Below are 26,721 nucleotides of genomic sequence, written 5' to 3'. Positions count from 1 at the left end.
GTTTTGAGATCTGCTCTATATCTTGCCTCTCCACAAGTAGGACACTCTCTTGCATCCTTATGTAGTCCACGAAACAAAATGCAATCGTTGACACATGCATGGATGCGCTTGTAATCTAATCCTCCAATAGAGGTCACATGTTGCCTTGCCATATCTCTTGAGGTCGGTAATTTATTCTCCCTTGGAAGCATTTTACACAATAGCCTGCACGTGAAGACCATAAATGAGGAAAAGCATTCGAGTAATTGACCCACTAGCATAATTCACCATGTTTGCAAAATAGACTTTAAATCTTACTTGAGTAATGCATTCAAACTTGCATTGCTCCATCCATAAATGGTTTGCAAGTTTAGTAACTCAAGGGAGGCACATAGAACAGAGAATGTGTACCGCTCAAACAGTGGAGTCGATGCTGTAGTAAAAAGATCATCCTACTCCATGCTATCATCCCTCCCTTAATGGACATATAAATCCCGTACCATATCATCAAACACCTCCTCCTCCACGGCTACATGAGGTAATGGCAGAGGGCTACGATCACCATCACTCCATGCATCCGTAACGGTCCCTCCTGAAGATCCCACCTCATATCGCTGATGCTTCGCCTCCTCACGACGAGCATAGGGCAACATATGCGGGTGTGGCACTGCATCCTGTATCAAATTAAAACGGGATCATAACTCAAACATATGAACACCCATAGGTATCTCAATCAACCTTAACTTACAAACCCTTACCATGTTTATGGTCGCATCCCATTCTCCATACTTTGAGATGTGATTGAGTGTAATCTTGCGTGCACGATACATGTTTCCTCGACATCAATCACACATACATTTGATTTTTTGCTCCAACCACATTTCGCGATGGTGGATACGGAGGGATTCATCCTCACTGGAGCTACTTGTTGAAGATAAAGACATCCTACAAACAAACAATCCAAAAAATTTTGCTTTTCTTCAAATATTTAATTTTAAACTCTGTGGCGCATCTAAAGGTGTGTCTAAAACCGTGTCTCTCTGTTCTGTGGTGCGCATCTACAAGCACGTCTAAAACCATGTCTATCTGTTTTGTGGTGCGCGTCTAAAACCGCGTCTGATCTGTGTAATTAGATGCGTATATAGACGCGCTATTAGACGTGTCTATAGACGCAACTTTTAAACCTGCTTTTAGCGCGCTCGCTTTGTTTTTCTTCACATTACTTACACTTCGCGTGGCTTGCTTGCTTCGTTATTAGCAGATCCACAGTTTTGATGCTTAAGAGGGAGGCACCCACACTTACTTGCAAGCTTACACTTAAGAGGAAGGCACCCACACTTACTTCCAAGCTTAAAGGAGAAGAGGGCGAACAAGGAAGAGAAGCAACTTTGAAAAAGGAGAAGAACCTTCCATACCTATATCCAAGGTAAGTCTTTTTGCAGTTGATCTTTTTTGGAAGTTTGCTCTCTTTGGATTTGTACTTTCTCGTATCCAAAAAACGCATGATTTTGGTATCAGTGTTACGTTTGTGTGTCGGGCGCATGTCCCTTTCTACTTTTTAGAAAAGTCCGTCTATCGGAGCGCGTCTATAGGTGCGTCTCAGAGCGCGTCTAAAACCGCGTCTATAGGCGCATCTAGACGCGCGTCTAGCCTGTTTGCAGACACAGATAGCCGCATCTATAGATGCGATGTTATACGCAAAAATAGAAGCGCTAATCAGACGCATCTATAGATGCGCTCCGATAGTAATCCTCTCTTCCCTTCCCCTTTCTTCTCATCTCATCAGTAATCATCTTTTTTTCTTTTTTTCAGTTCATCATGTGGCCAGGAAGCGCTTCGGGCTCACCTGATCTCCAGGAGTCTATTTTTTGGGACTTATATAACCTTTTAGGACACCCTCCTAGTCCTGCGGAGTTATACGGGTATATGACGGGTACTCTAAACACCCCCAGGAGTCGGCACTACAGACTCCAAACCACCCCACACCAGCTGAGATCACCCCAGCGGAGTCAGCACAGCCCAGCCGGCTACACAGCGCAAGCCCATCTCCCATGCCATCTTATGCCCCTTCCCCCATGCCGTCTTATGCCCCTTCTGCCAACCCCACTCTACAGCACGTGGAGGCACGAAGGATCCAGATGGAGCAATATGGAAGCGTGCATTTTGGAGCAAGGGGTGTTGAATCATGGGAGGCCCAATTTGTAAGTATCGATCTCAAATTATATTGCTTATGTAGTTTATTAGGAGGTTGTTTCTTTGTACTAATCCCTCCGCAAATTGTGTCGTCTTGCGGCCTGAGATCGTGGGCAGATACCCTACTCTTGTCGAGAGCCTACCACCGCCACCATCGCAGAGGAGATACATGGAGGCACTTCTATCATGACGGGTTGATTACTAAGGAGTAGTATATCTGGGCTACTGGAGCGGCCCCCGAGGTATTTGAAAGTAATTAAATAATGTCAATATTATAAGTAAAGATTTGATTTTTCATACATTGATATATGTTGTCCCTTGTTTACAGGCCCGTGCACAAGACGACGAGGAAGAAGACGAGGAAGGAGGCATAGAAGGGAGCGTGGAAGGGAGCGAGGACGTGGAGAACATAGATTAGTCATAGAAGTAGTGCTAGCTACTCTTTTTTGTACCTAAAGCCACTGGCTTGGCTTCGTCTACTCTTTTTTGTACCTAAAGCCACTGGCTTGGCTTCGTGCCTCTTGTATATACACTCCTCTTATTTTTTGTACTTAAAGCCACATGACGTGGCTTAGCTTCCTTATTTTTTGTACTTGAAGCCACATGACGTGGCTTAGCTTCGTGCTATATGTACATACAAGCACTTTTTGAGCTTTCAATTTTATTGCATTTTGGAGTTGTAATGTTTTATTTGGAATTGTAATTAAAATGCGGTTGGCTATAAGAATTGAATTACACAATGTGGAAATGGGATTCTTGTAACTATATAGCATACACAACATACACATCATTCTATAAATTTAAAAAAAATATTATAAAGCGTGTCTATCAGTGCGTTAATAAACGCATCTATATACGCGTCTGTCTATTCAGGAAGCATCTATTTGTGCGTCTATAAACGCGTTTATACATGCATTTAACGATGCGTCTGTCTATTTTTAAAATTTTTAAGCAAAGCATCTATTTAAGCATCTAAATGCGCGTCTATATGCGCATGTGTCTGCTATATAGACGCGCTGTTAGATGCGGGTCTCCAAACGTGGAAATAGACACGCCCGTAAGTTTTTTATTTAGTTCAGTAAATGCGTCTGTGTGCGCATCTATGGGTGTTTTGTCTTGTTGTGAACGTGTCTACACTATTACTTAGACACGCATTTAAATGCGTTTATAAACGCACAGTAGAGAATACATCGAGGAAAATTTTGTTGCATGCTGATAAATGTGCATCACTGCTTTCCAAACCTTGCCCATGATTACCAAAGAACATAATAATTTTAATAAAAATATCAATGCTTTTTGGCAAACCCGCATATACAAAAATTAAGTGAGGTGAGGAGAATGAGATAATATATAAAATAGTTTTGCCAATATCAATGATGGGCTACGGCTCAATCTCATCCTCAATCAGATCAACCCTTACCAAACTATCCTCTTCAAAATCCAAACCAATGTTGAGATCTACAAATACATTCAGCTCACTACTACTTGTGCTACTATGCTCATCAAAATCAGCATCACCAATGGTGGTCTCATCCTCATGGGTAATGCCCTGAATATCTATATCTCCTATCTCATGATCATGCTCCTCTCTCATATCACGGTCATCATCACGTTCATGGCCATGATCATCCTCTGTACGCTCTATATTAGTAAATGTACTATACATTACTTTGGAATCTGGCGTAATAGGTATGACATGCCACCACCTATTATTATCCACCATTGGTTGATAGACAACCTAATTCAAACACAATACGATCATGTTATTTTCCTTGCATCGAACGTATCAAATATTAAAAAGTAAGTATTTTTATATATGTGTACAATACTTGTTCACATTGTTGTGGCAATTATACTAGTGTGTCCTTCTTGCTTTGCCAAAACTTTATGGAGTCAATAGTTACAAAGCCACTTGCATGGCATTTGATTGTTGCATTAGGGCCTCTTTCCACCACGTCTTTAAACCACTTGACATCCAAAACATACACAAAGAAATGTCGAAAGTCAAGCTTAATAATATCTTGGATTATGCCACAATAATTATCCATGGCTCCATTGGCTCCCTCAAAGCTAGCAATGACGCCTCAATCTTGTGTGTTTCTCTATCATCAATCCGTTGTGTCCGAAAATGCTTGCCCTCACACCATATAGCATTGAGCATAGTAGACTATACCAAGACAAAATCAATTGAATAAGCAATCTAAATTATTGAAATTAGCTCCTAACTTATGCATAACATTCTATATACTGACCTTTTGCATATATGCATCCTCTAGCATACTCCCATTCTTCCATTGTGATATCCATCCCCTCCTCTCTCTTTGCTCTCTCCATTTTGTCAAGTAGCCAATCAACATGAATATCCTTTGAAAGTGTATGAAAGAGGGCCCTTTCTCCTTGTCTTCTTGCCTTTGCATCCTTGTATCTTGTCACCCATCTTTTCATCAGATCACTATTAAGCATGCAATAGAGGTTGATATTATCAACCAACTCCGTGTCCATTACTTTGCTTCGACCTTTCCCTTGAGGCATAATAGAGGTCATCCTTAGGTCTTCATCGTCTCTTCATAGTCGTGGGAGCGAGCTATCCACATTAACAAGAAACTCAGAAATATATACAACTGACTTTTGTACCAACCAACCCTCGGCCATGCTACCTTCGGGCCTTGCATTTTGCCTCACAAAACCCTTCAAGGTCTTCATGAAGCACTCGAGGAAGAACAACCATCGTGCATGTACAGTGCCGCATATAGCAATCAATAAAGTGTGAGAGCATATTTTTATACTATGGTCTACACCCACTGTTGGGCGCTGATGACGTCAGTGGGGATGTCTCGTTGGAGGCATGCTCATTGGAGATAAGAGGATATTTGCTCTAATTTTCATGATCCACCAACCAATGGTGAAAGGAAAAGAAAGGATTTTTGAAAGTCATAAATAAGTCACCCCTTAGACATTATATATGTATATTATATAAAGATATATTTATATCTATATCTATTTATCAATATTTCATATTTACTTACATATTCCTTGAAATAATTTGGATTTTTTTGCTTCCCAAAAATGACTTGAGCCTATATATTTGGACCTTCCCACCTTTTGTCCACTCGTCGCTTGAGGGTTTTTGCTCGGAAAATGGAAACCCCCTCCTTCCTCTAACTAGTTATTTGAAATGGTATGTTTCCTCTCTTTGTAGGGCCAGTCCACAAAACACCGAGCGGGACGTATTATTCCAGATAAGAAAGTGCTTCCTCTTTTTTCCTTTTGTTATTTTTGTTATTTGCATTGGCCTGTGATGGGCGTAGGAACCCTCTTTTCCCCTCTCTTCCCTCTTCTTTCCCTCTTCTCTCCTCTTCCGTCTCTTCTTTTTACCTCTTCCTTTTCCCCTCTTTCCCTCTTCTTCTCTCTTTCTTTCCCTCTTTCCCCTTTCCAATCTCTCTTTCCCCTCTTCCAATCTCTCTTTCCTTTCCCCTCTTCCAATCTCTCTTTCTTTCCCTCTTTCCCTTTTTCCAATCTCTCTTTCCTTTCCCTCTTCTTCTCTCTTCCCCTCTTTTCCCTCTTTCATGCTCATGTTCTTATGCTCATGCATAAAGCATAAGCATGAGCATATGTCTCATTCTCTTATGCTTATGCTTACGCATGAGCATATGTCTCCTCTTATGCATAAGCATAAGCATAAGCATAAGAGAAGGAGACATATGCTCATGCTTATGCATGCGCATAAGAGAAGAAGACATATGCTCATGCATAAGCATGAGCATATGTCTCTTTTTCCCTCTTTCCTTTCCCTCTTCTTCTCTCTTTCCCCCCCTCTTTCCCCTCTTCCAATCTCTCTTTCCTTTCCCTCTTCTTCTCTCTTCCCCTCTTTTTCCCCCTCTTTTCCCTCTTTCATGCTCATGCTCTTATGCTCATGCATAAGCATAAGCATAAGCATATGTCTCCTTCTCTTATGCTTATGCTTATGCTTATGCATAAGAGGAGGAGACATATGCTCATGCTTATGCTTATGCATGAGCATAAGAGGAGACATAAGCATGAGCATATGTCTCTTTTTCCCTCTTTCCTTTCCCTCTTCTTCCTCTTTCCCCCCCTCTTTCCCTTCTTCCAATCTCTCTTTCCTTTCCCTCTTCTTCTCTCTTCTCCTCTTTTCCCCCCTCTTTTCCCTCTTTCATGCTCATGCTCTTATAAGCATAAGAGGAGTTCTTATGCATAAGCATAAGAGAAGGAGGCATATGCTCATGCTTATGCTTATGCATGAGCATAAGAGAAGGAGACATATGCTCATGCATAAGCATGAGCATATGTCTCTTTTTCCCTCTTTCCTTTCCCTCTTCTTCTCTCTTTCTTTCCCTCTTTCCCCTTTTCCAATCTCTCTTTCCCCTCTTAGCATCTCTCTTTCCTTTCCCCTCTTCCAATCTCTCTTTCTTTCCCTCTTTCCCCTCTTCCAATCTCTCTTTCCTTTCCCTCTTCTTCTCTCTTCCCCTCTTTTCCCCCCTATTTTCCCTCTTTCATGCTCATGCTCTTATGTTCATGCATAAGCATAAGCATGAGCATATGTCTCATTCTCTTATGCTTATGCTTACGCATGAGCATATGTCTCCTCTTATGCATATTAAGCATAAGCATAAGAGAATGAGACATATGTTCATGCTTATGCTTATGCATGAGTTAATATGCATAAGAGAAGGAGACATATGCTCATGCATAAGCATAAGCATAAGAGAATGAGACATATGCTCATGCTTATGCTTATGCATGAGCATAAGAGAAGGAGACATATGCTCATGAATAAGAATGAGCATATGTCTCTTTTTCCCTCTTTCGTTTCCCTCTTCTCTCTTTCTTTCCCTCTTTCCCCTTTTCCAATCTCTCTTTCCCCTCTTAGCATCTCTCTTTCCTTTCCCCTCTTCCAATCTCTCTTTCTTTCCTCGGGGTGTCACTCATCATATGTAACCCTATCACGTGAGTTCAAAAGAAGGATATTTTTTATTCCTAAAATTTACAGAAATAAATATACATAAGGGACTATTTAAAATAGTTTTGGAAAAAATTTACAGATTTGTATAGAAAAGGGGTACATTTTATTAATGAAAAAATTTACAGATAAGGGATTTTAAATATAGGCCTTGAACGCACGTGATATAGAGGATTTATACATAGTGACCCCCTCGAGTTTCTTTCCCTCTTTCTCCTCTTCCAATCTCTCTTTCCTTTCCCTCTTATGCATATGTCTCCCTCTTTTCCCCTCTTTCCCCTCTTTCCTCTCTTGAGCATATATCTCCCTCTTTTCCCCCCTCTTTCCCCTCTTTCATGCTCATGCTCTTATGCTCATGCATAAGCATAAGCATATGTCTCTTTCTCTTATGCTCATGCATAAGCATAAGCATGAGCATATGTCCTCCTCTTTCAATCTCTTTTTCACTTTCCCTCCCTCTTTTCCCTCTTTTCTCTCTCTCATGAGCATGTCTCATTTTTCTCTTTCGACCATAAGCATATGTATTTGCCTATGCCTATGCCTATGCCTATGCTTATGTTTGTTTTTTGTTTTCGTGTTTATGTCTATGTTAGACATGGGATCACGTCGTACGTTCGACGAGTATGGATAGCCTCGCAGGAGGAGACATCACGATCTCTATGCTCTAGAGGACTTTGATTCCTCTCAGGCGACACCTAAGGGGACTACCCCTCGTCTGACTCCACTCGGACGTAGCACTACGACTACCCCTGGTCTGACTCCTCTCGGACCTAGCACTGCGACTACCCCTCGGGGAACTCCTTTGCTAGCAGCACATGGCTTTGTCAGAAGTCCTGACAAGTTTGTAGCGTAGATGACCGATGAGGAGGCAGCGAGATTCTTCTCTCTGCTATCTCAGAGGACCTCAACCGTTCCCTCTCCTACACCGACGGCTGGACCTACTGCCCAGCCATCCCCTCGTGCCCCTTCGACTAAGGGGTCATCACCTGTGCATGCCTATTGTAAGGGAAGAAAAAGTAGGAGGGGCCGCTTATGTTGTGCTGACTCGGGAGATGTAGAAGAGTCAGCACACTCACATCCCTACAGGTCTCCTTTTGGTCCCGAGACATAGTTTCAGTTAGGTCCCTTGCCCTCTCCTACTCCCACTGCTACTCCTCGCTCTGAAAGCGCTCGCACAGCTTCCACTCGCTCTAACTCTGCCACTACTATCAGTCCTCCTTACCCAGACGAGGACCTCTCCTATCAAATCGCGGCTGTCGGGGAGAGATAATAGAAGATAGAAAGGGCAAAGCAGTGATGGCCACCATGAGGCGGTTGATGAGCCATCACTTCAAGAGCGGCATTGCTACCAATTGGTGGTATGAAGATGACCAAAAGAAGTTGGCGGTCATTGATGAATTAAAACAAAAATACCCTAACCCGCCAAATTGGGAGTTTAATGAGAATTAGATGCGAGAGCGCATGGGTTTGGTCTTGAAGCATCATAGATCAACCTTGCATACTTCCATCACAAAGGGGATGGCTAAACCCAGCTGGGCAGACAAAGCTGATTGGAAGTTCTTCAAGAAGTAAAATAGGGAGAAATGTTTGAGGGTCAGAGGAGGGCTGTGAGGAGACGGCTGGACACCGTAGGTACTTCACACTTTGGTGCAGGAGGATGGTTGGCATTCGAGGCAACCGTGGTAAGTCTACTTCTTCTCATTTAATGTATTGTTCTATTTGTTTTACTACATATTACATGCACTTTATCTAACTCTAACTCTCATAAATTGGATCCACAGTAAGCTACGATGGGTCGTCTTCCTACAGATGCAGAGACGCGATGCACGTTTCACATAGGAACAAAGCCGTGGTTTATTGAGCAAGAGGCAATGGGAGCAACGGTCGATTGGGCTGAGGTGGCTGCTCACACGGTATAAGTCTACTCCTACTTGTAATCTCACTTTTTAAATTATTTTATTCTTTCAGTTCCAATCTAATTTTCAATTTATATGGTTCTCTTAGGATCAAAGCTCGAGCATCCCATCATCGGAGGCAAGTGATCACCAAGGCTAGGGATTAGATGCACACGACGAGGGTTAGGGAGAAGGCACAGCTCACAAGGATCAAGGAACAGGCCAACAAGACGAGGACGAGCACGAGGATGATTCGAATGAGTAGTAGTAGTAGTAGTAGTAGCAGTTTGGATATACTTCGCCATGTATGTCATTTTGTATATCCGCTCGTTTGAGCGATTTTGTATCACCCTTTTAGAAAGGGTAATTTTGTAACAAATAATGTTGTATATGTTCGACATGTATATGCTTTTGTTGCTCGATCATTTCATTTGAGCGATTTTGTATCACCCTTTCCGCAAGGGAAATTTTGTAATAAAAAACTTTTTTTTGTAATTACAAAAAAAAAAAAAACATTAGTGGGGCAAAACATGGCTTGCTATGGTCCTATTTTGCCCCACTAATGCTTTTTTTTAAAGTTCTGTTAATCGTCGCTATATAGCGACGTTTACCAATGTCGCTATATAGCGACGTTTATCAGTGTCGCTATATAGCGAGGTTTATCAGCATTGCTATATAGCGACGATTTATAGCGATCGTTCTTTTTCGACGCTTTTAACAACTTTAATAACGACGTTTGCTCCCGTTTAAAAAAAAATTAATGTATAAAGCATCGGTATTTTTGTCGGAAAAGGGCCTATGCCTTGTAGTGCTACTTGGAGGCTACTTGGAGCATCTTGTGCCAATCATGAGATTTCAAGCCATATAATTGCTCTACATCTCTTTTCTTTCTCTTTGTGAAGGCCCCCTTCAAACACCTCATGCATCCAATGGAAGTATGAATTGTAGTGATAGCTCGCTTCATTGCCACCATCTCTAGCTTTGATAACTTCCATGGTGCACTGGGTAAAAAGACGCGCCCATTTGGCCTCTCTTGTGGCCAAGCTTCACACATCCTCCCTGTAGTGCGTATATCCTCCCTTATCCCTACGGAATCTCGTGTCCCATTCAAATGTTCCCAAATGGTAGACGCCACATTCTTGAAGATATGCATGGGATCAAGCAGGTGATTGATCGAGGTGGGTCCAATATGGTAGTCGATAAAAGATGGAGTATCTAAACAAAAGATGGTGTTAGCGTGCAATCTTTATTTCCATTCAATATAGTACACAATAATTACAAACCCTTACTGGCTCATGCCAAATGGTGGAGGAGTCGTGGAACCGTTCCAAATTCTCATCGACCAATCTCCTATAGTGAGTGACTGTGGGGGGGACTTCATTCTAAGGGGTGACATATCAAGGATGATCAGGTGGGAGAAATCGATGGTGATTCTCATAGATGAAATTATTCAATGCGTCTGCCCATGAAACAACTAGTGAAGGACCATAAACATGACATGCATGGTAACTCGATGTAGTGAGACCTAAACAATAGATGCAACTTCATAAGCAAGGTGGGTTTAGGGTGCCACATTGATTGCCTATTCATAATTAAAAGTTCAATGCTTATGTGAACACTCGCTAAAGCTCGGGAAGTCATGCATCGTCCACATCAAGACTGCTTTGCAGTTGAAGTCTCGTGACGAGGGAGGCCTGCTCACGTCATGCACCTCAATACCTCTCCAAAGTACCCCCAGCTCATCAATCAAAGGCTCCAAATAAACATCAAGATTTTTGACTTTATGTTTCCGTGGAATTAGAAGGGACAACATAACATGTCCTTTCTTAATCACCATGGAGGGTGGAAGATTATAATTTACCAATATCACTAGCCATACACTATCAGAGGTGCTTTTGAGACCAAATGGGTTCACAATGTCCATACCGAATCCAAGTCTCAAGTTTTGAGGTTCTTACTTGAAGCTTGGCCATGTGTCTTCCATATGCTTCCACGCAGGAGTGTCTGTGGGAGTTCTCCACTTGCCATCAATGGGAGGAATGCCATGACATGAGCTCTGCAATGGATTTGCACTTGCAACATATGTTGGATGTGAGGGATTATGGGAAAATGTCGCTGAACCTTACGAGGCACATCCAAAATTTTGAGATCTACTCTATATCTTGCCTGTCCATAAGTAGGACACTCTCATGCCTTCTTATGTGGTCCACGAAACAGAACACAATCATTGACGCACACATGGATGCACTTGTAATCCAATCCTCCAAGAGATGTCACAGGTTGCCTTGCCATATCTCTTGAGGTCGGTAATTTATTCTCCCTTGGAAGCATTTTACACAATAACCTGCACGTGAAGACCATAAATTAGAAAAAGTATTTTAGTAATTTACTCACTAGCATAATCGCCATATCTCTTGAGGTTGGTAATTTGTTCTCCCTTGGAAGCATTTTGCACAATAGCCTGCACGTGAAGACCATAAATTAGAAAAAGTATTTTAGTAATTTACCGACTAGCATAATTCACCGTGTTTGCAAAATAGACTTTAAAGGTTACTTGAGTAATGCATTCAAATTTGCATTGCTCCATCCATAGATGGGCTGCAAGTTTAGTAACTCAATCCATAGATGGGCTATAACTCAATCCATAGATGGGCTGTAAGTTTAGTAATTCAATCCATAGATGGGCTGTAAGTTTAGTAACTCAAGGGAGGCACGTAGAATAGAGAATGTGCACCCCTCAAACAATGGTGTCGATGCTGTAGTAAAAAGATCGTCCTGCTCCATGCTATCATCCCTACCTAAGGACTAATGGACAAATAAATACCACACCATATTATCAAACACCTCCTCCTCCACGGCCTCATGAGGTAATGGTGGAGGGCTACTATCGCCATCACTCCATGCATCCATAATGGTCCCTTCTAAAGATCCTACCTCATATCGCTAATGCTTTGCCTCCTCACGACGACGAGCATAGGGCAACATATGCGGGTGTGGGACTACATCCTGTATCAAATTAAAAAAAGGATCATATATCAAACACATGAACACCCATAGGTATCTCAATCAACCTCAATGCTTTAACACTTACCCGAGATATGGTCGCATCCCATTCTCTGTACTTTGAGATGTGATTGAGTGTAATTCTACGTGCATGATACATGTTTCCTCGACCTCGATCACACATACATTTGATTTTTTGCTCCAACCACATTTCTTGATGGTGGATACGGAGGGATTCATCCTCACTAGAGCTACTTTTTGAAGATGAAGACATCCTACAGATAAACAACCCAAAAAATGTGTTCTTCCTTGAGTATTAAATGACAAAACTCTGTCACTACTACACACGGGCCCTATTTCGATGCTTAAGCATTGACGTTTAGCATGCGCGGGGTGCTAATCATCAGTAACCAAAGAAAAATTCATTAAGTGTCCCTATATAGCGACTTTAGGCAAGTGTCGCTATATAGCGACATTGAAAGAGAGTCACTATAGAGCTCAAGGGGGTCACTCATCATATGTAACTATATCACGTGAGTTCAACAGAAGGATATTTTTTATTTCTAAAATTTACAGAAATAAATATACATAAGGGACTATTTAAAATAGTTCTGAAAAAAATTTACAGATTTGTATAGAAAAGGGGTACATTTTATTAATGAAAAATTTACAGATAAGATATTTTAGAAATAGGCCTTGGACGCACGTGATATAGAGGGTTTATACATAGTGACACCCTCGAGCTATAGAGCGACACTTATTAGATTTGTGAATGGTCGTTATATAGCAACACTGAGATGGTTTCCTATAGCAACGTTTTACAAAGAGTGTTTTTTCCCATACCGATCTTAAAAGATAGTTTTCCCAATGACAATTTTTTTTTCCTTTTCATACATGTTTGATCCTTTGAGAGAATAAAAGTATAAGAGCATGTACATCAAGCCTTTGAAGCTCATATATTCATGTGCAAGTTTGAGATGAAAAAAATCAATGAAGAGCATTTACATCAACGGCTCATCCTAAGCCAAGTCTAACGTGCCAAACAAGTCTATCTCTAACTCTATACTGAGTTGATCTCCTTTATCATCATCGTACTCTAGCATCGTACGTTCACCAAAGACTTGATCATCTTCTTCAATAAACTATGGTGATTCCTTATGATCATCATCTTCTTCCTTAATATCGTGATCTCCATCTGGATCAATTGGATCCAGCATTGGTAGTGGCATCTCCATATCCACATCTCTATCTTCAAAATTTTTCTTATTTTGTGGTGCAACTTGGATCACGTACCACCATCTTGGATCAGAATGATCCGAATGAAAAACCACCTAGATATTGAAGATGGGTGCAAATGCCATCAATTATATATATGAAATTATGCTTAAGTACATGTATCAATGGATCTTCAAAAACAAAAGTTTTGATTAATTAAATCATTAGTATGCACCTGCTCATAATGCTCAAGAAGAACAAAAGTATCACTTTCATTGGTCCAAAGTTTGGTGGAGTCTATTGCAAAGAAACTGCTACTGTCTTTTCTCACTGTCGCATGGGGATTGTTGTAAATAGTTCTAAGGCATTTTACATCAAGAATGAAAATACTAAATGGTCTAAAATCAATTTCATAGATTTTGTGTATGGTTCCACAATAATCCAACTATGAGGAGAGATTCAATGGATATGGTTGCGATCACCTGTACATTACTCTGAATCTCGTCCTTGCATTTATTCTTTCTACTTTGGCCCCTTCATATCTCTCAATTTACTTCTGCATCTCCTTCCTATTGAGAATACAAAACTTATTGAATTTCTCAATTTTCTCTTCGCTCATCTTTCTTTCAATCCCTTTTCCTTGGGGAACCTCACCAATGATGCAATCATCATCCTTATTATGCCAATCTTGTGGCATATCAGGATCCGTGGATGCAAGAAACTCCGTGATATATACTAATGGCTCTTGCACAAGCCATGCCTCTGCCATGCTTGCTTTTGGTCTTGCTATTTGTCTTACAAATCCCTTCAAAGTTTTCATAGACCGCTCGAGAAAAAACATCCACCGACTATGAACGGTACCTGCAATGGCCACCTCATCAACTATGTGCACAAGCAAGTGTTCTTGAGTTGTCATAATGCTCCAGGGAAAGTGCTTCTCAAGCAAGCATACGGCTTCGATGGATTCCACCCCAGCCTTCTCATTGCTCAATATGGAGATCTCTTTTTGAGATATCCACCTATTTCACATGCCCATGTAAGATATATTCATAGTCAGTCTACATATTATTCAGCTTAAATTGAAGAAAATGCAATCAATGTGATTTGATAGTAAGCATACCTCACAATACCAGTGATCTTGAATGGGGATTTCTAATTTTTGAGCAAAACCATCTGAGCATTTGAGCAAATTGGATCAGAATGTAGTTTTTTTGTGTCAAAGTTTATGAAAACAATCCAAGTGTACAAACCCCTTTTGTGAATAAAGGGGTCATATTGCTTAAGAAAAGAAATGGATACGCTCATTTTTTACTAAACAAGTTTTCTAACTCTTGAAGTTCATGAAATGAGGCCATGATTATGAAACCATTTCGTAAATTAAGGGTCCATATTGCTCAATAAAAGAAGTGGTTATCCTTGTAAACTAATATACCACAATAACCAATAACCAAAAAACAAATCAAGTTGCTAGATCCCTTTTTTGATTAAAAGGGATGTATAGTCCAGAAAAAAAAAAGATTACGTTCCACCTTAGCAAAATCTAGTATTCTTATCTTTGTTAAACTAGCTTAATTTTAAGTCAAAATATTTTCCACTCATAGTTTTCTAGTTATTCTATATTGAAAATTTTAATATGTTTCCAACCTACATCACTACAAATGAAGATATGATTTGTCACATAAAAGACACGTTCAAAGTTTTGTGATTGTAAAATCATCCTACAAGGTGTTCCTGATTGAACCTTCCACCTTCCTGGTGATGGTCCTGGAATACCTGTAATGCTAGTTGATGGCTTCCACGTGTGGGTTACATCATTTCCACAAAACCAAATCATTTGGGAGCACACTCCAATTGGTATTTGAATCCTCCCAAAGAATGATGGTGCAACATCTCCATGTCGATTTTCACGACCCTTTATATTGACAAGCTTGTTACATTTTACTCCTTGTCCAAGCCAAGCCTGGCAACGGACTTGGCTTGTTACAAGAACTCTTCGTAATGCCCAATTTGCATCATGCACTTCATATTCTTGTACACTCTTGGAATCATCATCCTCAAAACTCTCTGTTGCAAATTTAGTACTAGTTTTGGGAGACATGGAGTATCTTTTCTTATTTGCATAACTGTACTGAGGACGGTGACTATTATCCTCACATATATTTGAAGGCATTGACTTTGGCCTTTTCCTTCATACAGTCTTGTCATCTCCATTATTAAAACATACTCTAGATACAACACCCATTTCCTTTGCAACATTACTTGTTAGATAAACAACTGTTTTGGCACTAATGTCAATCCAAGATTTTGAAGATCTTTTTTTAAAGGTCTCTAGACTCGGCCCACTTCCGATGAACTGGCCCTTCAAAAAAGATGTGTATCTAGAGCTTTGTAGAATTGCATTTGAGAGGTCACTAATAGTGGCATTGTAGAGACCAACATATTTGACATGGTTCAATCCAGCCGTCTAACTACCATGAATAGACTCTGCTACATTTGTTCGAGGTATCAAGTACTTCTCATTATCTAACATACTTTGCAAACCAAGCATTGCCGAGATATTGTAATGGCAAAATTACATTATTAACATGATTTAAAAAAATTCAAGAGAAATACAAAACCAACCTCTATAATGTAGTGGCCTCAATGGGAAATCCTAGCATGCCACCATGCAAACCAAGTTTCAAGCCGTGGCAAGTCTGAATCACTTGCATGGCCTGCATTCCACCATGCCCTTAGGCTTCTCATTTTGACTTCTGCAGCTTGCTCTATAGAGGCATCCTTCCAGCGTCTACATCGGATTTTAAATTCCTCTTGGCTGCCAACTTTTATACATGCCTTTGCATGGGAATGAAGACTTTGCTCCCCATGGAAAAGGCAAGAATGCTCTTTGCCTTCCATTATATTGTCAGGGCCACCATTGAGAGTGGCACGTACAACTCTCCAGTAGGCTTGGGCCTCATCTACCATGAACCCCTTGAATTCAGCATTGTCAAACCCTACTGAAACCATTACTTTGTTGAGAGAATCCTAAAATAGAATTTGTGCATCAGTATCTTCCACCTTGAAGTCACAAGTTGCAATTGTTTGCAACTCTTGCACAACAAGACAAAGCACCCATAGACGTGCGCACAGACGCATTTCATGAACTAAATAAAAAATTACGGGCGCGTCTATTTGTGCGTCTATTTTTGCGTCTAGAGACTTGCGTCGAATTGCGCGTCTATGTATCAGACACACGCACGTATAGACGCACAGTTAGATGCATAAATAGATGCACTTATAAACGCGTTTATAGATGCGCATATAGATGCAAGTCGAACAGACAGATGCATATATAAACACGTTTTTAAACGCATTGATAGACGCGCTTTATTTTTTTTTTTAAATTTTACAGAATACTGTGTATGTTGTCTATGCTATATAGTTACAAGAATCCCATATCCACATTGTGTAATTCAATTCTTACAGCCAACCGCATTTTAATTACAATTCCAAATAAAACATTACAACTCCAAAACACAATAAAATTGAAAGCTCAAAAAGTGCTTGTATATACATATAGCACAAAGCTAAGCCACGTCATGTGGCTTCAAGTACAAAAAATAAGAGGAGTCTATATACAAGAGGGACGAAGCCAAGCCAGTGGCTTTAAGTACAAAAAAGAGTAGCTAGCACTACTTCTACGATTAATTTTCGTTGCCTTCAACGCTCCCTTTTGCGCTCCCTTCTACACTCCCTTCTGTGCCTCCTTCCTCGTCTTCCTCGTCGTCTTGTGCATGGGCCTGTAAACAAGGGACAACATATATCATATGAAAAATCAAATCTTTACTTATAATTTTGGCATTATTTAATTACTTTCAAATACCTGGGGGGCCGCTCTAGTAGCTCGGATATACTGCTCCTCAGTAATCAACCCGTCATCATAGAAGTGCCTCCATGTATCTCCTCTGCGATGGTGGCGGTGGTAGGCTGTCTCCACTGGAGTAGGGTATCTGCCCACAATCTCAAGCTGCATGACCGCGACACACTTTGCGGAGGGATTAGTACAAAGAAACAACCAACCTCCTAATAAACTACATAAGCAATATAATGAGGTGGGATCTTCAGGAGGGACCGTTACGGATGCATGGAGTGATGGTGATAGTAGCCCTCCACCATTACCTCATGAAGCCATGGAGGAGGAGGTGTTTGATGATATGGTGCAGGATTTATCAAGGGAGGGATAATAGCATGGAGCAGGATGATCTTTTTACTGCAGCATCGACTCCACTGTTTGAGGGGTGCACATTCTCTGTTCTACGTGCCTCCCTTGAGTTACTAAACTTGCAAACCATCTATGGATGGAGCAATGCAAGTTTGAATGCATTACTCAAGTAAGCTTTAAAGTCAATTTTGCAAACATGGTGAATTATGCTAGTGGGTCAATTACTCGAATGCTTTTCCTCATTTATGGTCTTCACGTGTAGGCTATTGTGTAAAATGCTTCCAAGGGAGAATAAACTACCGACCTCAAGAGATATGGCAAGGCAACAGGTGACCTCTCTTGGAGGATTAGATTACAAGCGCATCCATGCATGTATCAACGATTGCGTTTTGTTTCGTGGACTACATAAGGATGCAAGAGGAGAGGCAAGATATAGAGCAGATCTCAAAACCTTGGATGTGCCTCGTAAGGTATTGCGACATTTTTCCATAATCCCTCACATCCAACATATGTTCAAGTGCAAATCTATTGCAGAGCTCATGTCATGGCATTCCTTCCATCGATCAACCGATGGCAAGTGGAGAACTCCCGCGGACTCTCCTGCGTGGAAGCATATTGAAGACACATGGCCAAGCTTCAAGGAAGAACTTAGGAGCTTGAGACTTGGATTGGGTATGGACGGTGTGAACCCATTTGGTCTCAAAAGCACGTCTTACAGTGTATGGCCAGTGGTATTGGTGAATTACAATCTTCCACCCTCTATGGCTATTAAGAAAGGACATGTCATGCTGTCCCTTCTAATTCCAGGGAAACATAAAGTCAAAAACCCTGATGATGTGGACGATGCATGACTTCCCAGGCTATGGCGAGTGTTCAGGTAAGCATTGCATTTTTAATTAAGAATAGCAAAAGGATGTGGCACCCTAAACCCACCTTCCACTCTTAATTGCATCTATTGTTCAGGTCTCACTACATCGGGTTACCATGCATGTCCTGTTTGTGGTCCTTTGCTAGTTGCCTCACGGGCAGATGCATTGAATAAGGTCATCTATGAGAATCACCATCGATTTCTCCCACCTGATCATCCTAGATATGTTGCCCCTTGGAATGAAGTCCTCCCACAATCACTCACCGCGCGAGATTGGATGAGAGTTTGGGACGGTTCCATGACTCCTCCACCACTTGGCATGAGTCGGTAAAGATTTATAACTATTGGCTGGAAGTAAAGATTGGCTGTAACTATTGGTTGAAAGTGAGGATTGCACGCTAACACTTTATTTTGTTTAGATACTCCATCTTTTATCGTTTACCATATTGGTCCCACCTCAAGAACAATCACCTGCTTGATCCCATGCATATCTTCAAGAATGTGGCACCTACCATTTGGGAGCATTTGAATGGGACACGAGATTCGGCAGGCATAAGGGAGGATCTATGTACCACAGGGAGGATGCGTGAAGCTTGGCCTCAAGAGAGACCAAATGGGCGTGTTTTTTTACCTCGTGCACCGTGGATGTTATCAAAGCTAGAGATGGCGACGGTGAAGTGCGCTATTACTACAATTCGTACTCCCACTGGATGCATGAGGTGTTTGAAGAGAGCCTTTACAAAGAGCAAGAAAAGAGGTGTAGGGCAATTATATGGCTTGAAATCTCATAATTGGCACAAGATGCTCCAAGTAAGTATTTTATGTATCTTTTTCCTTTCAAATTTGTGAGTGAATAGCTATAAGCAACTAATCAACCACCTCCTCGCAGGTTCAGTTCATACTACCTACTAGCATTTCACGTAGTGCATCGAAGGACGTGAAAGATTGCATTTACAAGATGGGCGAGCTTGTGAGGTATGTGAGCTCAAAGGAAATAGATCCCACCATGCTTGAGAATGCTCGAGTTATGTCAGTGGAGGCGGTTTGTTTAGTGGAGGAGACATTTCCACGTTCTATTCTCACAAGCCAACTACATCTCATAGTGCATTTGGTGGATGAGATTGCTATATGCGGTACTATACATGCACGATGGTTGTTCTTCCTCGAGTGCTTCATGAAGACCTTGAAGGGCTTCGTGAGACAAAATGCAAGACCCGAAGGTAGCATGGCCGAGGGTTGGTTGGTACAAGAGTCACTTGTATATATTTCTGAGTTTCTTGTTGATGTGGATAGCTCTCTCCCACGACTATGCTCCGACTATGGAGAGATGATGAAGACCTAAGGATGACCTCTATTGTGCCTCAAGGGAAAGGACGCAACAAAGTAATAGACACGGAGTTGCATAATAGTATCAACCTCTTTTGCGTGCTTAATAGTGATGTGATGAAAAGATGGGTGACAAGATACGAGGATGCAAAGGCAAGAAGACAAGAAGAAAGGGCCCTCTTTCGTATACACCACGGATCTCGTGTGCCATACCCTCAGCATCTAAGAGCACTTCCAAAGGATATTCATGTGGATTGGCTACTTGATGAAATGGAGAAAGCAGAGAAAGACGAGGGGATGCATATCACAATGGAAGAATGGAAGTATGCTAGGGGATGCATGAGCAAGATCGGTATATAGAATGTTATGCATAAGTTAGGAGCTTCAATAATTTAGATTGCTTATTTAATTGATTTTTTCTTGGTGTAGTGCACTATGTTCAATGCTATATGGTGTGAGGGCAAGCATTTTCGAACACAACGGATTGATGATAAGAGAAACACACAAGATTGCGGCGTCATTGCTAGCTTTGAGGGAGCCAATGGAGCCATGGATGATTATTGTGGCATAATCCAAGATATTATTATGCTTGACTTTCGACGCTTCTTTGTGTATGTTTTGGATGTAAAGTGGTTTAAGGACGTGGTGGAAAGAGGCCCTAATGCAACAATCAAATGCCATGCAAGTGGCTTTGTAACTATTGACTCCACAAAGTTTTGGCAAAGTAGGAAGGACACACTAGTACTACCGCAACAATGTGAACAGGTACTGTGCACACATATAAAAATACTCGCTTTTAAATATTTGATGCAAGAAAAGTAACATGATTGTATTTGTGTTTGAATTAGGTTGTCTATCAACCAATGGTTGATAATAATAGATGGTGGCATGTCATACCTATTATGCCACGTTCCAAAGTGATGTATAGTACATTTACTAATATGGAGCGTCTCGGGGGGGTCACTCATCATATGTAACCCTATCACGTGAGTTCGATAGAAGGATATTTTTTATTCCTAAAAATTACAGAAATAAATATACATAAGGGACTATTTAAAATAGTTTTGGAAAAAATTTACAGATTTGTATAGAAAAGGGGTACATTTTATTAATGAAAAAATTTACAGATAAGGGATTTTAAATATAGGCCTTGAACGCACGTGATTTAGAGGGTTTATACATAGTGACCCCCCCGAGTGGAGCGTATGGAGGATGATCATGGCCATGGACGTGATGATGACCGTGATACAAGAGAGGAGGATGATCATGAGATAGGAGATACAGATATTGAGGCCATTACCCGTGAGGACGAGCCTACCATTTGAGATGCTGATTTTGATGAGCACATGAGTGGCACAAGTAGTAGTGGGTTGAATGTATTTGTAGATCTAAACACTTGTTTGGATTTTGAAGTAGATAGTTTAGCAAGGGTTGATCTCATTGAGGATGAGATTCAACCGTAGCCCCATAATTGATATTGGCAAAACTATTTTACATATTGTCTCATTCTCCTCATCTCACTTAATTCTTGTATATGTGGGCTTGCAAAAAATTATGTGCTTTGGTAATCATGGGCAATGTTTGGAAAGCAATGATGTACACAAAAATCTCACTTTCTATATTCTCTGGTTTGCGTATATTTATGCGTCTAAATGCACGTCTGATTCTCAGTGTAAACACGCAAATAAACGCGCTAATACACGCGCAAATAGATGCGCTAATAAACAGGGTGTTAGACGGGCCTGTATTTTCTCAGGTTAGATGCACACAAAGATGCGGTAATTTACGCGCAAATAGACGAGCTTTTAGATGCGCATTTAGAGGCGCCCGTAATTCCTCTACTAAAGCAACACCTATAGACGCGCCCGCTATTTTGTGCATCTACCAAGCGCGTCTATAGTTGCTTTGTGTTGTTGTGTTGGATAAAAGGATTATACACATGGCAAACCATGGTAGTCCAATCTTTCATTCACTTCACAAAATCAAACAACACCCAATAATGACCCAGTTCTCCTCCAGGTCTCATTTTATCTACCAAGTCAACCCCTGAACCCGAACCTTGGGTAGACATTTTAAATACATGACACCTACTGAATGAACTATGTTGCAATTGTCCAAGAAACACTACACTTTGGAAATAATTATATCTACAATGTCTTTTCAAGTATAAAATTCCATCTAGCCCATCTGACACAGGTCGAGAGTCACGTCGACCCTCCTCAATCCATCTTGATAATCTATACACAAACATAAAGTTGGTCAATATTCATTGTCAATAACATAATTTAATAAACCAATGCAATAACAAATATTATGGTAATTATCTTCTTTTGTCGAGCAAAGGTTCACATTGTTTTAGTGTTAAGTCACTCCCCACCTTGAGGGCTATCGTCGTGTTTTCCACCCAGCCACGGTCTAGATTCTCAGCTGTATGCTGGTTTGGTGCAGGTTTGCCAATTCACTTTAGGGACCTTATTGTTGACTTCATCTCCTCCCCACATAAATATTCTGAACAAGCTATTGATCTGTCTCAGGAACTTCTTAGTCGGGAACTAGCAAGAGATATAATAAATAATGGAGGGGTAAATGTAGTGGTTTAGGACAAATATTTTCTCCTTGCAAGGGTCGGTTGAAGTCCTTGCCATCTATTTATCTTACTTGTGACTCTATCTAGGACCTAGTCCCATTTGTCCTGCATGAGTCCTGCATTGTGCACCCGAATCCCATAGGTATTCCTAATAGTCTAAAGACTTCTCCATTTCTGATTTCTTTACACCACTTATTTAATATAGGAAGAGGGGGGGAGGGCTCAATGTACCATAGATCCCTGTTTTATTGTGATTAATCCTGGATCCCAAAGTCGTGCAAAAAGTATTTAGACATTCTAGCATGCCCTGAACTGACTCTTTGTCATTGTGTGGTGTTAGATTTGTGTCATCTGCGAATTGTTGACACAAAATATGTATGTCGCCTTCCACCTAAATTCCTTTCACTGTGCCCTTATCTACTTCATTTTTTATGAGCCTGACCAGGGCATCCGCAGCTATGGCGAAGAGCAGAGATGCAAGCGGGCAGCCTTGTCTGATGGATCTTTTAAGCTCGAAGGGTTGAGTCATTTTTCATCTTTGCTTTTGGCTTGACATAGCAGAATTTCCACGTAAGACACAAAGCCACGTCCCGCCCCCATGTCTTTGAGGGAGGACAGGATGAATCCCCACTCCATTTTGTCATAAGCCCTGTCGAAGTCTATCTTGAGGAAGCAGATGTCCTGCTACATCTCCTCCGCCAGTTCAAGACCTTCCCACAAAGTGAGAATGGCTTCCAAGAGGTGCCTTCCTTGTATAAATCCCTTTTGTTCCTCCTTGATCCAGCATTGCATCTTGGTCTTGAGTCTAATAGCTAATGCCTTTGCAAAGATCTTGTAGCTATTGTTCAACATAGTCAAAGGTCTCTAGTTTTTTAATTCTTCTTTTGGGGCCACCTTTAGGGATTAGTTTTATCATGCCAATGTTGATCCATGGGTCTAGAAATCCCTTTGCTCTAGAGTCTTGCTAGAGCAGCATGAGGCAGGGACTTACCATTTCCCAAAAGACTTGATAGAACTCTATAGGAAATCCATCTTCACCTAGGGTCCTTCCCTTCCCCATTTGATCTACTACCCCTTTCAGCTCTTCTTGAGATAGATCTCTGTCAAACACTGAGACTCTTATTTCTCTTGATCTAGAGCACTTTCCACATGCTATAGACTTTTCTGTTGTGATTATCTCCTCTTCCCCAAGCAACCATTTGAATTGTATTGTGATTACCTCAAGGATCTCCTCCAGATCTTGGATGTGCCTATCGCCAACTAGAAGAGAATCAAGGGATTCTTGGGTGTGTTTTTTCTTCAATCTTTTAAACATATCTTCATTAGCCTTGTTTGCTCTTTTGGCCCACCACTCTCTAGTGTAAATTCTAGCCTGGTTGGCTGCTATTTCCACTTCTGCCCTGAGTTTGGCCTTGGCTGTGACCTTAGTTGATCATGCCTCCGTGTGGTGTAGTCAATTTCTAGGAGAGTCAGTTGTTCTTTAAGCTTATGAGTTTTCAGCAATCTAGCTTTGTTGGCTCTATGTTTGATTGCTTTTGCAAGAAGATTTTAGTCCTCCCCATCGCTCTGATCCACTTGTCAGTTGCATTGGCTATTCCCTCAAAGGCATTTATCCAAATTTTATCTATCTTGTCCCTGATGTAGGGAAGTTGGAAAAAAAAAGGATTGGCTTTGAACCACGATTGGCCAATGCACCTCTCTTCCTTTTCCAAAACTAAGGAGATAGGCTTATGATCTGAAAAGGGCAGGGTGCCAAGCGCTCTGCTCTTAATGCACAACATATCCTCCATAATTCTCTTAGAACAGTAAGCTCTGTCAAGCCGCCATTTCCTGTGGAGGGGCCCACCTGATTGTTTGTCCAAGTGAAGGAAGTATCTCCTGAAACGTCCAAGAGCTCATCCCTATATTTGAGATTTGACCACGTATTTAGCTCGTGCTCTCTTATAACACTACCTATCCCTTCCCACCTATCTCCTCTACTCTCAACGATGTTATAGCCTCTAAGAAGAAGCACGTTATCATTCAGATGGATGTTTTCCCACAACAAAGCTCTATCTCTAGCCGCATTCGGGGATACACCGAGAAGATCTGACAAGAGAGATTTGGGTGGGCAAAATCCACTCCTACCCCAAATTTGCCAAAATTCTGAAGGACTCTTCCTACTCCATGAGCTAGGTTTTAAGCTACCCCTATAGCAGCTCCTCCTCTCCCCTCATCATGATCTATTGTGAGCCAAGATCTGTTATCATCGATTTGTTTTAATTGCCAACGGAGCTTAACTGTCTACAAGAAGTTGGGGTACATCTTGTTTATTCTCATCCATCTCTTAAAGACTAGGGGCTTCAAGTCATTTGTTAGCCCCTGCACATTAACTGAAAGGCATGTGAAAATTTTTTGGGTCATCATTGGGTGGAGCTTTTGTTCCTCAACTTCTTGAAAGTGACGGGACTCATTTGAGGGGAAAGCGCAAATGCTATAGATAATCTCCTCTTTCTGCTAAAGATTCTTGGTCGGGTTGTCTAGTTGGGCACTGTTCATCTTTCTTTCAAGCTGTGTGGCTGTTTTCCCCTTCACTATGGTGAATGTTGTTCATCTTGGGAGATGGACTCAAATTCATCTTGCTCTAATTGAGCTTTGAAGTTCTACATGTTGGGAACAAACTCCTCTTCCTTTGAACTCTCTTCGATATTTTCTTCGCTATTTCTTTCTTCTACTCTCTGTTTAGCTACCTTCTCTAGAGCAACTCTATCCTCTTTGGTCTGCTTAGGCTCCTCTACTTGCGGCGGAGGGATAGGTTCCTCAACCCTTGACTTGGCCCCTGCCTCTTCCTCCTTGCTCTTCTCTGAATGCTTCTCTTTACCATAGCTATTGCAGGAAGGATAGTCTTTAATGAAGTGTCCTCCCAATCCACAAAGGAAGTAGAAATTCGAGATATTTTTATAGAAGACTTTTTGTATCAGCTCCACCCCGTCCCCATCGAGTAGTCCAATGGCATTGGGGGGTCTATGGATAGATCCATCAGCACACAGGCTAGTGGGTTTCCTCTAGGGCATATGAACCTTTTGGTTTTTACACCTAGAGACTGACCAAGGGGTAAGAAAAGTGCCTCCAACTGTGGAAAGAGCAATAGGGGTAGCAGGTTTGGGAACGCTACCCAGATGGGCACCTTAGTGGGTGGAGGTGAGTCAGGATTGAAGGAAGGCTCCCAAAGCTAGACTGAAAGGGGTTTATTTCTAATCCGTTGCCATTTTTGCCTTTTCAAAGATAAAGAGGATATATCTGTTTCTTAGGAAATGAATGCTCGTGATGTTTAAACATTTTCATGACCAGAAGTTTCTGATCCATCCTTCAAGAAACATCGCAAGCGGGCACGGACTGTGGATAAACCCAACTACCACACACGAGCAAAGCCATTTTGTCGTTTCATTTAGCATTTTGTTGTGAACCTTTACTATCAGAAGCTTACCTTTGAAAGCTCTTCCATTTACACTAGCGAGCTTTTACAATCCTGTGCTGGAGGGATCACCGAAGATGCGCTTGGACCACGGGGAGAGCTATTCCCATGCTATTTGCTTTGGAGCTTGCGGTGCTTTGAAGAGGCTTTGACCTCTGCCTTGAATAGCTCCAACATAGGAGCCTCTCTGCATGTCTTGCATGGGTGCCTCTGCTTGCGCCTGCTGCACTGGATTTTGTCTTGCTCCATTGGTCTATCTGTCTTGTTTTGGTGCTACAAAAACAACACTTTTGGACTTTTTTATTGTTTTCTTTCCTGAAGATGAGGGGTAGTTGTCGGAGGCAGTTTTGAGAGAACATTGGCATTCTGCATGTCACATTCTTCCACATGGAATGTGAAACCCGATTTTGTACCATCTTTAGCATTCTCTTTGGTCCGCTCGAGATCTTGCATGATGAAATCTATTTTACTGTTGTCCTCATGATTCAGTGTTGGCAACTCTCGCCCAATAGGGTAGAGAGGGATAAATTTGGCACGGTGAGCTCCCACCCTATCGCTAAGAGACGCCCTATCCCTACCACCATCGCTAGAGTATGTCATCTCTAAACAATAAATACTTACATTTTACTCTTCTATGTTTTCAAAAGAGACCACCATCATATCTAAGGATAGATCAATGCAAAGACAATTTACTATTTAATACTGAAGTTCAATTTACTAAAACTCTCTCATCATGTATTACAAAATATATTGCCTACAACTATCTTATATTATACATGCCATCTAGCTCAACAAGAAAAAATAAAGATAAAAGTAGAAACTATTTGTGTGAAACAAAATTTGTATGTATAAACAAAATTGGTCTCCATAAAACATATTATTAAAATGAGAAAAGAAAAAGAGAAAAAAAGAGGAAAGCGAAAGACCAAAAACACAAAAATATGGAAAGAAAGAATAAAAGGAGGAAAGAAGAAGAGAATAAGAAGGGAATAAGAGTAGGAAGAGAGGAGAGAAAGAAG

The sequence above is a fragment of the Dipteris shenzhenensis genome, chromosome 27 (assembly GCF_047967505.1).
Source record: "Dipteris shenzhenensis isolate YYH24624 ecotype China chromosome 27, Dip_SZ_1.0, whole genome shotgun sequence".
Taxonomy (NCBI): domain Eukaryota; kingdom Viridiplantae; phylum Streptophyta; class Polypodiopsida; order Gleicheniales; family Dipteridaceae; genus Dipteris; species Dipteris shenzhenensis.
Note: the sequence above shows the minus strand (reverse complement) of the source record.